Raw genomic sequence first — 14,550 nt, forward strand, 5'->3', positions numbered from 1 at the left:
CCCCAAATACAAGTTCCCTTCTACTCCCAGAGACTAGCAGCCAGAGCTGACTGATGCCCCTCTGGTGCATTTTGATAGTATTTTGCTAGGCACTTGGTCCAAAGCTCTCGCTCCCCAAAAACTCTGTGCCTCTCTACAAAAAAACCCCCGTTTTTTCCCTGTTTGATGTGAAACTTACCACCCTTTTTTCCCAATTTTCAGCAGAAGTTTTATTTTTGCCAACAGAAAAAAAAAATCCTTCTTTTCTCCCTTTGTCTTGCCTTTCCTCCCTGCAAGAGGAAGGAGAGGAAATGATTTTAAAAGCGCCAGAAAGTGGCTTTCGTCTGTCACCAAAATACAATTTTTTAAAAAATTGGAAAATGTTGGGAGTTTTGGTTTTGGTTGAAAATTAAATACTTGGAGCAAAAGGAGTTGTTGGTTTTTTCAGAGAGAAAAAAGCAATTGCTTTTGAGTAAAAAGCCAGGGTTTTTGGGGTGGGGGAGGGCAGAAATATCTCTTCTGTTTAAATGGGTTAACTCTTTTGATGAGGATGATGAAGAGAGACCTCATCAGAGCCATTGTCTCTGCCAAATGCCCTCTGCCAGGCTCATTCAAGAAGCAAGGAAGCCCTTTTGTGCAATCAGTCTGCAGAGGGTGGCGACCGACCACCCAAGGACTAAATCACTTGCCTGGTCAGAGCTAAGCCCTTTGGGTGGAGGAGGCTCCCTAGATGCCAGTTCAGGGGCAGGAGATGCCATGTGTGTATGTTAGAGCAATGATCTGGGTGCCCTGACCACACAGCAGGTCTCTGATGCCCCAGGGAGTTGTGTTGGGAGAGACAAAGAGGAGTGAGCCTTGACTGGGCAGGCAAAAACCACTAGTGAAGACAGTTCCAGGCAATACAATTGCTGGCTGCACAAGTTGCAGGGGGTGGTATTAGCCATCCAAAGTGTGCTGAATGCTTTGCTGGCCGAGCAGACTGTCCCTGGAGTATGGATGTAGCCTGAGCGGGAGCTTCTTGGGGACAGAGCTGGCTGGACGGGCAGACTGGGACCGGCCTTTTGGCTCAGATCATATGTAGACCTGAATGGCATTGTGTAGTGGAGGATGCACCCCTGTCCAATGCACTGCAGACAGGACACCCTACGAAAGGCTTGTAATTAGGTTTCCAGTGGCCAACTTCCAGTGGGAAGATCTCAGCTCTACTCCTGCTTTATGGAAACGGGGATGGGGACGGGGACTCCTCCCTAGCTTGCTCATGTGGCCATTGGCTAAAAGCAAGTGAGACTCGAGGGCATCCGAACCCCAAGCCTCTGGGCTTGGGCCTGCATGTAGGATGCCCATCAATGGATTTGGGAGTATCTGAAGCCTCAGGCTGAAAAGTCTGGGATGGAGGATACCTGCTGGTTGTAGCACCACATATGCTGTTTGAATGATTGAGTTTTGTGCAATCAAGAGGATTCGGAACTGATTTGGCTAAATTGACCTGGAACATGAAAAAATTTCCAAAAAAAAGAAAAAAAGACTGGGATTGTCTCAGCAGGGAAGCTGCCTGGGGGATGGGACCTGGGGTGCATATGCTGGGAAACGAACAGGGCTGCTCCCAGAAGAGACCTCACTAGCTTCTCCTCCAAGCGGGCAGGACCTGGCATGGCCCTGGAGTCGGGCTGAACACCTGGGCCAAAGTGAGGTACTACAGCCTACTGGACTCTACAGACCCACTACAATCCCCTGCAAAGCCCGTCTCACTAATGTATCTCTGTGCTGGGACTCCCGGATCCCACCCTTCTTCCCCCCCCAGAGCCAGAGAGCGAAGCCAGGAGTCCTGGCACCTCCTGCTCAGCCTGCTGGGCTGCTTGGAGCCATGCAGACCCCACAGCTTGGCACCCCCAGGGGACCCCACAAGCGCTGGGTTTGCTCAGTTTCCTTTCCCTTTTTCTTCCCTTCCCGCAATCTTCCTCCCCGGTCCCTGGGCGCGACGCGGCCTGTCAAACCCATCTTGCCTTTGATGCTTCCCCGCCCCACCGCTACCCTCAGCGCATGGCCTGGTCCAGCCCCTCCCGGCGCGCGCTCGCCTCCGACACATGGAAATGATTCCACGGTTTATTTTATTTTCCCCTTTGAAGGGGAAGTGCGTGTGCCTGCGAGGAAATCTGTCCGATCTTTGGCTCCCAGGGGGCGTGGGGGCAGCAGGCTGGGGGTCCGACCCCGGGGACGGCGGCGGGGGGGGGCGCGACTCTATTGTTTTTATTACCTTCGATTAGATTTGCTGAGATTTCCTCGCTCTCTTCCTGCTGCTTGGGGGGGCATGTGGCAAGAGCAGGAGACAGGCAGCCGGGACTCCTGGGTTCTCTTTGCAGAGTTAGGCAGCTGTGTGGTTTAGTGGGGGAGCGGGAAGCAGGACGCCTGGGTTCCCTCCCTGCTCTTGGGGAAGATGAAATCGAATGGGATGGAGCAGCGGGAATTGATTGTCCAGGACTCCTGGGTTTGCTTTCCAGAGCCAGGAGGGGAGCGTGGTCTAGAGTAGGTGTGTGGAGGGGGCAGCTAGGACTCCTGAGTTACTTCCTGGCCTTGCCACTGACTGCTGTACCATTCCTCCATCACTGCATTAGTGGCAAGCCTGCTGACCATCTGCCAGCTATGGCTGTGATGTGTCCTCCTGCCCTTGGTACCCTGGCCTTCAGAGGGCAGCATGGGCTGGGAGCGAGGAGGAGACGGGATTTCAAGAGGGGCCGGGGAGCCTAGTGCCTCAGTCCCTGCAGGACTCAGGAGAATGGGGCACTTCCAATCAGGGAAGTGATGTTACCAAATGCTTCCATAGTGATGCTCCCTGATGTTTCCAAACCTTCTGTCCTGAACCGGGACCAAACTGTGAAATTTCTGCATTTCCAATGAGACCAAAATTCAGCAAAGCACTGGTGTGGGAACACCCGAATCAGAGCAAAGCCTTTCATGTCTATATTATATTATATTATATTATATTATATTATATTATATTATATTATATTATAGCACTGTACTACAATATACTAATTATATTATATTTTATTGCCATTGAACTGCCACGCTTCCATAGTTTTTCACTGCAGATTCTGCCCCAATCAAGACTTGCTAACAAAGCATTTTGGTGCCATCTGAGTCCCCACGCTCTGCCTCTCCCACCACACAAGCTGGGGCTCCTTGTCTCCTCCCTAGGAAAGGGCTGCCTCTGATGGGACAGCCTGAGTCAGCATGAGCAGGAGCCACAGGCTGCCAAGTTCTTGCTGATGGGGGCCGCAGGTACAGGCTCTGTGTTTGGGGTCCTAGTTCTTGAAGAACCCAACTGTATCTGAAAAATGAAGGGGAGATATGGGGCCCCTGTCTCCAGCTCATTGCACCTTGGATTTGTTCCTCATATGCAGCCAGCTCTGGGGTGAGCCACAGTGAGTACTTAACAGCACTGAGCAACAGCTCATCCAACTAGCCTGCCCAGAGCTATCCAGAGTTGTACATTGGTCTTCTGATATTAGCACCCTGAAGCCCCAGCAGAGACCCTGGCATCCTGGGTGCTGTAGAGTTGTAGCCCCTGGGGGTTTGGGTCATCCTGGCCCCTGCCCTAAAGGGCTGCCAGCCTCAATACAGAAATGGGGAGAGGCGATGGTGAGGTGATGGGACTTGTCTGAGGCTGTGCAGCAGAAAGGAGCCCAGGAGCCCTGGCGCCCCCATCCCTGCCTGCCCGGCTGTGTCACGCATGCTTATGGCATCTTATGGCCCCTCTCAGAGGTGGGTTAGTGCTGCTCCCCCTGGGACGGAGGGAAGTACGGGAGGCTGGGGGACTCAGTCAAGGCTGCCCAGGCAGTCTGTGTCAGAGCAGGGGATTGGTGAGTGATATCCGCCCCACAGGGAGGAAGAGGCAGGGGGGAGGATATCTCTTCTTCCCCAGCTGGACAGCACCTTGTTTAGTGACCTTCCAGTGCTCTGCACCCTGGCCCTGCTGAGCCTGCCCAAACTCATGTCATGACACTGTGACAGATGAGCAGGAGCCAATGGCAGCCCTGGGCCAGGGATCCTTCTGCAGCCCCCTATGCCTTCTGCATCCCCCCCACCCTCTATAGCCCTCCCCCAGGCTCCAAGCAGCCCCCTGCCGTCTGCTCCAAATTGGATTATGCCAGAAATCTAATTTGCAAAGCAGACATGGCGCAGAACTCACCCTCCAATTACACCCCCCAGGGCTGCGCCCTCCACGGCCTGCACCCCCCAGCGAGACAGCCCATGGGCAGCCCGGGGGGCGGGGAAGGGGGATCAGGAGAGCCAGAAAGTAGAGGGAAACCTCATCCACTTTGGCTTTAAAGCTACAGGCACTGGGGGCGAGGGAGAGACTGAATGCATGAATAGACAGACCGTCTCCTATAGGACTGCCCCGCACCATATTCTTCACAGACCCAGAAAGACCCAGTCGACTCCCACTCCATGGATGTGCACCATATCCAGGCCCTGCCTCTGACAAGGAGGGAGGCCAACGTGGATCCGGGGCAGCTCACTGAGTGAAGTCTCAGCAGCACGGAGGAAATCCATGCAATGGTCATATCTTTACACTTCGCCTTTTCTCTATCCCCCTGGCCTAGGCAGCCGCCCAACCCACCTGTGCTTCAACATCCATACTTCTTGCCCATCCTTCTTGACCGGATGTGCTTCAACATCCATCCTTCTTGCCCATCAGACACTTTCCCCTCCACTTAGACCAGTGATTCTCAACCAGGGTGCTATGGCACCCTGGGGCGCCGTGAGATCCTTTTAAGGGAGCTGCAGGCTGCCACACAAGATTAGCCTTGTGTGGGGGTGCAGACACCTACACGTGATTCACGAGACAAACCCAGAGGAATAGGATTCAAATAGGAATCCAGAGTGTCCAAACCAATCTGCCCTGGTGTGATCTGAGTTCTTTTCAAGAGAAAAATCGCTCTAGTATTTTTCCATAGTCAAAAAATGAGTGAAAGCCAAGAACCAGCATTATCTGAGGGGTGCCTTGAATCTAATGTGGGGTGCCTTGAGTCTAAAAGGGTGAGAGCAGTTGGTTTAAATCAGTGGTACCCAACTTCTTTGCTCTGCAGACCGGATGAGCAGTGCCATGTTAGTCCATGGGCCGGATCCAGTCTATGGGCCCGATTCAGTGCAGGGTGCTAGCCCAGCCAGGGTCCAATCCAGCCACATGGGGCTTAACAATTCGGCAATGGAGCAGTGGCAGTGTTAATTGCCACCACTCCCCTAATGCCACAGTTGTGGACACATTGGGAGCCTGGCAAGCTAAATGACGTCTCCAAAGGGAGATCTGGCCTGCGGGCCAGACAGAGATTGAACACCCCTGGTTTAGATAATCTCTGCATCCAAACTTCTAACCTGTCTATCTATTGCTTTTTCAAGGATCCACAGTTCCAGCTCTTTTATCAGCTCATCATTTGCATCAGATGTCATCACCAGTTCTCAGCACACCACTGTCATTCACTGTCACTCACAGTGAGGTTTCCAGACCATGGGCTGTCTTTTGCTCCAGGCTCGTACAGCACCTTGTACCACTTGACTAATCACCCAAACTCTGTGGACTTGGGGGTTACATGGGACCGAGCACATGCAGAGACGACAAAAAGGAAAGTCAGTACTTGCAACAACATACTTCAAAGTCGGTCACCTCAAAGTGGGGAGAGAACTCAGTTACATTACAAACACTGCTATTGCCTTGTGTTACTCCTCTGTAGAGCACGCATGTCCAGTAGGGGAACAATCAGTTCATGCCAAAAACCTAGACCCTGTTCTAAACGATAGCTGTTGTGAAATAACAGGATGTGTAAAGTCAACACCAAAAGATAGCCTGTATTTTCTGGCTGGCATTGCACCCCTGATATCAGAAGAAAGGTAGCAAAAAGAAAGGTCTTGGCAGATGGAAGACCCCAGGCATCTATTCCATGGTTTCACAGAAGTAACTAAATGGCTTAAAGCACTAAAGAGTTTTGTGACCAGGGTTGCAGAGCTGGACGTGACGGATAACAGGGGACGACTGAGGTTATGGAAGGAAAGATTACATGCAATCAGATGCTCTGAAATGGACCTGGAGCCCCAGGAGGACCTTCCTAGAAGGGCTGATCTGGACTGGCCAACATGGTGATGCCCGAACCGTCTATGCATGCAAACTGGAAGCGCTCTCAAAGGGGGCTACTCTAATGGCATGAATACATGCGAGTGCGATGAAGTGCAGCCTATGGAGCACCTGCTTGTTTGCCAACTCTTTGGTGAGACCCGTACATAGAACTTCACTGCAACAATGGAAAGAGCCGTCGCTTGTGTGTGATTTTGGAAAAAACATCTAGTTTTGTGAGAAGGACACAAGAAGAGGAATTGTGGCACACATCTCTTGTTGCTAATTCATCCCATGCTCTTCATAAAATACAGTTTTCCAATCCAATCTTCCTCTGCCTTTTCAAGGAATAATCCATTTCTCTCAGGAAGATTAATCAGTGTTTTATACATGGAGCCAACAGTGGGCTCTTATTGCAAAAAAAGCCAGTAGCACGCTGGGCCATATTAGTAGGAGAAGAGCTTTTCTCTGTGGCTGTAAGGGCAGGACAAGGAGCAACGGCCTCAAGCTGCAGCAGGGAAAGTTTAGGTTGGAGACAAGGAGGAACTTTCTGACTCGGAGGGTGGTCAAGCATTGGAACAGGCTGCCTCAGACCTGGGGAAATCGCCATCCCTCTTAGTTTTCAAGAGCAGGTTGGACAGACACTTGGCTGGGATGGGTTAGTCAAGACTGATCCTGCCCTAAGCAGGGGGCTGGACTAGATGTGACCTTGTGAGGACCCTTCTAGGCTGGCTTTCCTCTGATCCTATGAGCAGAAGCTGTTGCAAGCATTAAGGAAGCCCCAGAGCCAGCTGGAGGATGTGGGCCTGGACAGGACCGATGGGCAGAGGGTACAACCATGCTATTCCCAGGAGTGTGCCTTCCCCCCAGCCCCTTTTGCAAGGCAATATGAAGACATCACTAGTCACGATCAGCCCAGTCATGGCCCAGGACCCAGGTCACGCAGAACACAAGCTGCTAAAATAAGAGAGCAAGTTTCCTGCGTAGCCAGACTCCGGCTCTGCCCTGTAATCAGCGCAGACCGAAATGGCGTGTTTATTTATAACCCTTTCATTTCTCCCTCTCTCTCTCCCTTTGCTTGGGTGACCGCAAGCCTTTGAATGGGCTGAAGGGTCCTGCTACCCTCAGACCCATAATCTGTGCGGCTTCCGGGATTAACCCTTTAGCCCAAGGAGCCCACCCCAGGCGGCCTGTGGCCATCGGGACCCTCTGACGTTGCTGAACAGGCTCTTCCCCAGAGGTGTGTGTGTGATACGATGCATGGATGCACCCAGCCTGCTGGTGACGCATGAACTCCATATACTCATGTGGGGGTAATGCCCAATCATGCCTATATGCAGACAGGTTTGCACTGACCCCCCCATGATAACGCTGCTTCTGTGTCCGCAGGTTGATGCACTGCTCCAGGAGGAGGCCCGTGCCCCCCAAAGCCTAGCCAGTTTGGGTGTCCTGCTGTACAAGGTAAGAGGCCTGGCCACTTGTTGATGCCTCAGCTTCTTGGAGCCTCTCCATAGGGATCCTGGGAGCAGAAGCAGGCAGTGCCAGCTCCAGCTTTGTCTGGGCCTGCCCGCCCCCTCATTAAGGAAGAATGTGCCCCTTGCAAGCCCCTCCGGTGGGGGCTGACCTTCCCTGGGGAGCCTTTGTCTTCACCCTCCCTGGTTGCAGCCCAGGGATGCCCAGCTGCGCTGGATTCCTCTCTCCTGCCCTGAGCGGGGCTGGAGGGGTGGAGTGTCAGACCTCCCACAACCCCTGTTGCCATGGTATTGACATGTTGCATCACCATGGAGACCTGGCAGGTGAAGCCAAGGTCTCCTGCAAGGCATCCCAAAGGCACACTGTGCTGCTTTTCCACAGGGGGAAACTGAGGCAGCAGTAGAGTCACTTGCCTGCATCCACGCTGCAACCATGCAGCATGGATGCCCCAATGTAGCCACAGAGCCTGCTGCTTCAGGCAACAGTCCCCGCCGTCGCGATGACCCCTGCAGTGCCACTTATGTGCTGCCCCATTGTGCCAGGCTCTGCCCGGACACGTAATGCAGCCAGGAGGATGACCTCCAGCCTCCAACCGAGGTGTCCAGCCTCTGAGACCTCTGCCCTGCACCTCCTGCATCCTTCCCATAACCCCGCAGTGCTGGCTGTCTTTGTGCCATGTTGCCAGGGCCTTGGTGGTTTGTTCCTCCAAGCTGGGCATGCTCCTACTGCTTTCTGCAAATGCCCCCCGTCCTTTGCAAAGCCAGATCTCCCTGCAACCCCGCCATGCCTGGGGTATCAACCTGGCCCCAGATAACTGAGTCTATCAGGGATTCTCCCTCCCGGTAACTGCTCTCATTCGTGAACTGTGCCAGTCTGATTCTCCCCCTCTCACAGGCTGTAGGATTTCACCCAGCGATTCCTGTGCTGAGTTCAATCACTTGTGGTTAAGCATGAGCGTGGCGGATAAAACGACATCCCGTCTTGATTAAAAGGCTCTGGCTGACGGGGCATCCGTCGCCTCCCTTAGGAGCCTCGGCTAATTCCCCTCCCTGTTCAAAACCTGCACCTTGTTTCCTTTTCGAGTTGTTCTGCATCCAGCTTTCCTGGATTTTATTCTGCTCTTGTCTGCTGCACCCCATGTCTCATCACAAAGGCTTGTCTATATGCAGGTTCGAACCATGGAGTTAAAGCGCTAGGGCTTCTCTAATATGGACACAGCATGTGTATGATTTTACTGGCATACCTCTGGGATGGGAAGTGGAATAAACTATTCAGGTACTAGACACCTTTATGCTGATATAACTATGTATTTCAGTCCTAACTGATATGGTTATAGCAGCACAGGTAATGTCTGCAAAGAGAAGGAGCAAAGAGGAGTGTGTGCATGTGCATGTGTGTGTGAGTGTGTGTATGTGTGTGTGTGAATCTCCATTGAGAGCAATGTCAATGACAGGATGCTGAGGTCTTAAAAATTGTGTCCCGTTGGGAGAGGAAATTGCAGGGATGAGCTGAGTCTATTCTTGGGTCAATCCTGTATAGTTGGAACATTTGTACCCAAAGTCCCATTTCTCTAAACACAAGAGTAGCCAGCAGTAGCAAGCAGCGTCCTTGCCCAGAAACCCCCTGTCTGCTTCTTCAGCAAGCTCTGTGTCCAAGAAGCCCTGTCTCTCTGCCCCCTCTCATGCTATATCCACACTACAGCTGCTGAATCGCTATGGGAATACCACCATACCTGCCAAGTGCTCTAGAATGCATGGGTGCAGTTACAGGAGTGCAAGCATGATGGACACAGTTAGACAGGCAAAGCTGGGATTTGAAGCACTCCAGTAAAACCAGCTGCGTTAATAAAAACCACTACACTTCATCAACATAGAATCACAGAGAAGTCAGGCTGGAAGGGACCTCCAGAGGTCATCTGGTTCAACCCCTGCCAGAGGCAGGGTCATTCCTTTCCAAATCATCCTATACAAATCATTGTCTAATCTAGTGATTCTCAACCAGGGTGCCACTACCCCCTGGGGTGCCTTGAGAGCCTTTCAGGGGTGCTGTGGGATGCCATGCAATGTTGGTGCTGCTAGGTATGCGAGAATAATTCTCTAGATAAACCCAAAGATTTCGAATAAGAATCCACAGTGTTAAAAAAATTCTGACCAGTTGTGGTCTTTCTGAGTTCTTTGCAATAGAAAAGTTGCCTTCTATTTTCCATAGTCAAAAAATGAGTGGAAATGAAGAGCTAGCATTTTCAAGGGGTGCCTTGAGTCTAAAAAGGTTGAGAACCACTGGTCTAGCTTATTGGTAAAACTACAGAGTCAGCTCTGACACAACCACAAGACATAGCATCTGAACTACCCCAGGTCAGGCAGGGGATCCCCGGTGGCCAATGTCTTGCTGCTTGCTGCAAGGGTTGTTAAAGTATGCTTGAGATAGCCAAGGAAGTGAGCTATGCAATCCATTACAGAGGAAGGTAAAACCCCCACTGTCTGTACTAGTCTGACCCTGGGGTAAAATTCTTTCTTGATCCCAAATGTGGCGTCGGTCTGACCCTGAGCAGAGGGGAAAGATGCCCTAGTTAGGAACTTCTGGGTTTGAGTCCCAGCAGGAGCACTGGCACACCCCAGTCAAGATCCCCAGCCTTGGCTGCAGCCAACACCCAATCCCCCTGAGGGAAGGTGAACTCCCCACTCCTGACATATCTAGCAAAAAGAGGGGAAAAGAATCCCACCCTGGCCCATGTTGGCAACCAGCAAAGCCCATCTGCCTCTCCAATATGGGCTTCTAGTGGTCCAGTTGCTGTCAGTCAGAGACCACCTCTCATCACCTTCTTGATGAATACAGGTGTCTGTAGCACGGACATAGCCGGAGATATGATCCCAGGGCCAACGTGTTTAACTTGTGGGCTAGGGAAACTGTAAGCACAACCGGACGGTGGGACTAGCTGCCCGGGGAAGTGTTGGCATCTCCTTCCCTGGAGGTTTCCAAGCAGAGGCTGGATGGCTGTGGGTCTGGGATGGGTTACAAACAGTCTGTGCAGGATGAGACCCACTGACCTTGAGACTCCTTCCAACTCTAGGTCTAGGCTTAAACTTATTTTCTAGCCGAGCTCTGCTGGTTTAGTCACCCCTGTGTTAGTCAAAGCCCACAGGGAACACAGAGCTCAATAACGGCCTTTGCTAGCCTGGCCCTGCTATAAACCAATAAGAATGGGAACTACACTTGATCACACTGGCCATAAACCCCCTTGGCTGTAACAGCAACCCCTGCCTCCCATAGGCAAGGCACTGCCTTGAAAGAGTGATCACTCTGCAAATATGATCCCTGAGACAGCTTTGTGCACATCCAGACCTGAGCTAACAGCATATTTCAGTGTAAAAGAGCATCAGTGTGAACTCACTGCTCAGGGATCTGGCCCCTCCTTGCAGGGGGAACCCCAGCAGCACCGTGCCTGGCGATGTGGGGAGGGAAGGGACATCATAAAAGGAGCTCAGTACTCCATGCCTTGCCCCACGCTTGCCCTTCCAGACCTATCTTAGGTTGGTCAGAGAGGGAGGATCAAGCTGAGGAACAGATAAGCTGTGTTTGCTGGCTATCAGCAGATGGGGAAGGGGGAGAAACTTGGAAAGACCCCACCCAACCCTGAGACTATCTGGCTGCTTTGCTTATAGGGCACTGTTGGGGGGACCTCCCCTTTGCCAAGAGGGCACATTCGGGAGCAATGCCACCTCCTAAGCCTCACTGGTCAGATCCAGACTTGCTCAGCCCTGCCCCCCCCAAATCTTAGGGATGCCCATGGGACCCTGGGGTCACTTCATTGAGGTCAGCAGAGTTGCCCTGAATTGCCCTAGAGCTGGGGAGCTCAGATCCTACCCATGGCTGTAGGATGGCTGGAAAAGCGTGCCCTGCTAAAAGCGGGCGGCTGGGAGGAAGAGGGCAGAGTAGCAGGCACTTGAGAGGACAGGTTTAACATGCAAAGTGACCTCCATAAATTGAGGACATGGATTGAAATAGGGTGAAATTCACTGAGGACAAGTGCCCAGACCTACCCTGAGGCTGCAACAATCAAAAGCACCAGGACAAAATGGCTTGGCTCTGGCTATGATCTGGAGGGAGGTGAGGGCAAGCTAAATGGGAGTCAATAATGAAACCAGCAACCAGGGCTACTAAGGTGAGATATTAGGAAGCACTTTCTCTTCCTGAGGGTGGGCAACTGCTAGGATGGATCTCTAAGAGGTTCCAGGGCCTCAGTCCCTGGAGGTTGGGAAGTATAGGTCAGATCAGTGACCCCAGCATTAAAAAATCAAGATCCAGGACTAGGAAAAAGCATGAAATTGGCTCAGAAATAAGGACATTTTGTACTTATTTATCAAAGTAATAATAAATCTGGTGTTCTTTGAACCTGTCTGTTGTCTTTTACACCTCCAGGAGACAAATATTTCAGCCTTGCCCTTGGCACCAGCAGGGCAAGGAAGCTGCTGACTTGCTACTGGTATTTTTTCTTTTCAATGAAAGTTGGCATTCTGATATATTCACATGACTCTTGCAGCTGGGGATTGGACACTGAACTCCAGATGAGCTGGCCATATTGATTTCAGCATCTCATTGGGCTTTGACTGCTGTGTCGGCAGCACAATGTTCTTCTCAGCAAGGAAAAAGAGAAAGGAAAAAAAGCCATTTTCTGCAAAGAACATTTTTTGCCAAACCAATTCATTATGTTTAAAATGTTCCCTAAAAACATTTGAATAGAACTTTTTTGGGTCCCTGCCTCTCTATTTCTTTTCTTGTCTTTTCCGCAAATTGCTCTTAGAAAAGGAAGGGGAAAATGATTATTTATGAGGTTTTTTTGGTCAAAAACGAAAATGTCTTATGCAGAAAAAATAACACAAAATCCAACCTTGTCCTCCTAAACCATTTTCTGGCCATCTCCAATGGGCCTAATTCTGTCCTGGGTCCCATCGTAACTGGAGAGAGGCTCCAGGAAAGCTCATAATCTCCCTGGTAGGCAGGATCAGGGCCCGTGTTGGAGAACTGAGAACCTCACGTGCAATCTCTCTTGCAACAGCGAGTTACATTTGGACGGTAATATAAGAGCTGCCATCCTCGTGATCAGACCCAAAGGTCTGCTCACCCAGGATCTCATCTCTGAGAGTGGCCTGGGCTTGAAAGACCCCCTGATAGGCAGATAAGGGTCAGTCAGCCCTCACATTAGCTCTCATCCAAGTCTCAAATAGTTAAAACATCAGCTTCAGCCCCGAAGCTGGAGGGTTCAGATCCCTGCCAACATGAGTGTCAGCTGTCCACTCTCCGTTCAGCAGAGCTGCCCAGCCCCCCTTGAAACCTCGCTACGGTTTTGGTCTCAGCAGTGATTTCCTGTGGCAAGGAGTTCTGCAGACTAATAACACGGTGCTTGGAACAGCGATGGCCTCGATCCGCTTGGAATTTGCCACCTTGGGATGAGAGGGGAAAGCAGGATTTATGACGCCTCATTTTATAGTGTTTCAGGCTGGCCAACCCCAAGTGTGTGAAAACCCATGAGTCAGGGCCCTGCAAAGTCATGGGGCTGCCTTCAAATAAGGAGATGATGTCTATTTTAAAGACTTTGGGATTCTTTTCATTTGCCTTCTGGAACGAGAGGACCAAAGTGACGCCTTCTGGCCTTTAATACCTGTAAAATCTATGGACGAGAGGGACTAGAAACATCCGTTGTTATAATTATTACGCAAATGGGAGTTCAGGTTCTCCCCGAATCACACAAGATCGGCAGCTGGGGCTAAGTAAAACAGCTGCACGTTTGTTTGTGACCGTCAGCCTGTGATGAGCTCTCCCGCAGGATCCACAGCACCTGGTCCACAGACTAGGTCCATCACAGAGGCCAGTGGAGGGCTGGACCCAGGACACGTTCAGTGACTTTCGTGGATGAAAGCAGAAGAACAGGGGGGTTGTAACTTCATCATCTGTACTTCAAGCAGTAGATGACAGCTGCCACCTTGTCTGACAGGCCATGCACTGAACCAGAGGCCTCAGCGCTAATGAGCCAGATGGGGCTAGCTCAGCTCCGAAGTGGGCACCTGTGACACACATGCCCTCCCAGACAGCTAGCCCCGTGGCTTTGTGCTCTTCTCATTTTCCCTGCACGTGCACATGTTCCACTTGGTTTCGGTGAGAAACTCCATGCTTGATTGCTTCTTTATGGGCCTGCGTGTTTAGCCCCTCCGAGGCAGGTTGAGGGCCTGCCGTTGCCCCAATGGGGAAACTGAGGCACAAAGGGCTTATCCAAATCCCCAAAGGCACAAGCAGAACTAAAACCGAGGAGTCCTCCTATGATACCTCCTCCCTAACCACTAGATGACAGTGCCTTTGGAGAAGTAGGTGCAAAACCCAAGAGTCCTGTGCAACCCTAGTGTCTTGCTGTAACAACTAGCCCCTCTTCCCAAAGACAGGAATGGGGACCCAGGCAGCTTGTCTCCCCCTTGCTCTAACCACCAGACCCCTCCTCTTGAAACAGAACCCAGGAGTCCCAGCTGTCTCCTCCAGCATGTCCATCCCACATCCCAAGGCACCATCTATCCATCCCAACGCCGTACCCAGCCTCCAGCCCCAACTCCCAGTGACACCAGGGGTTGTGCCCCCATGGCCCACCCAATCTGGGAAGAGGGGGAACAAATTCATTCACTTCCCCCCTCCCGTCCTTGACTGGCCACTCTGCCGACGTGGTCCCCTCTTTGGAAGGAAGTCCTTAGCTTTGCCATTCTGGCTACATGCATTTTGAGAAGGTCTTTAATGTCATGTTGGAAAATCAATTTGAGGTCAGGAACACACGCCACTGCAATCTTTGATAGTTTTTTCCTCTCTTCTACCAATCACAAATTTGGCCTCTCCCCCCCCAGCCCTCCCCCCGGCCTCCTTTAAAACTTCAGATGCACAAAAAATAAATACTTCCAAATGTGCCTCTGACTGGGCAGCGAGCTGCTGTATCTTTAATTAGTGGCTTTCCT

Source organism: Alligator mississippiensis, chromosome 15 (assembly GCF_030867095.1).
Source record: "Alligator mississippiensis isolate rAllMis1 chromosome 15, rAllMis1, whole genome shotgun sequence".
Taxonomy (NCBI): domain Eukaryota; kingdom Metazoa; phylum Chordata; order Crocodylia; family Alligatoridae; genus Alligator; species Alligator mississippiensis.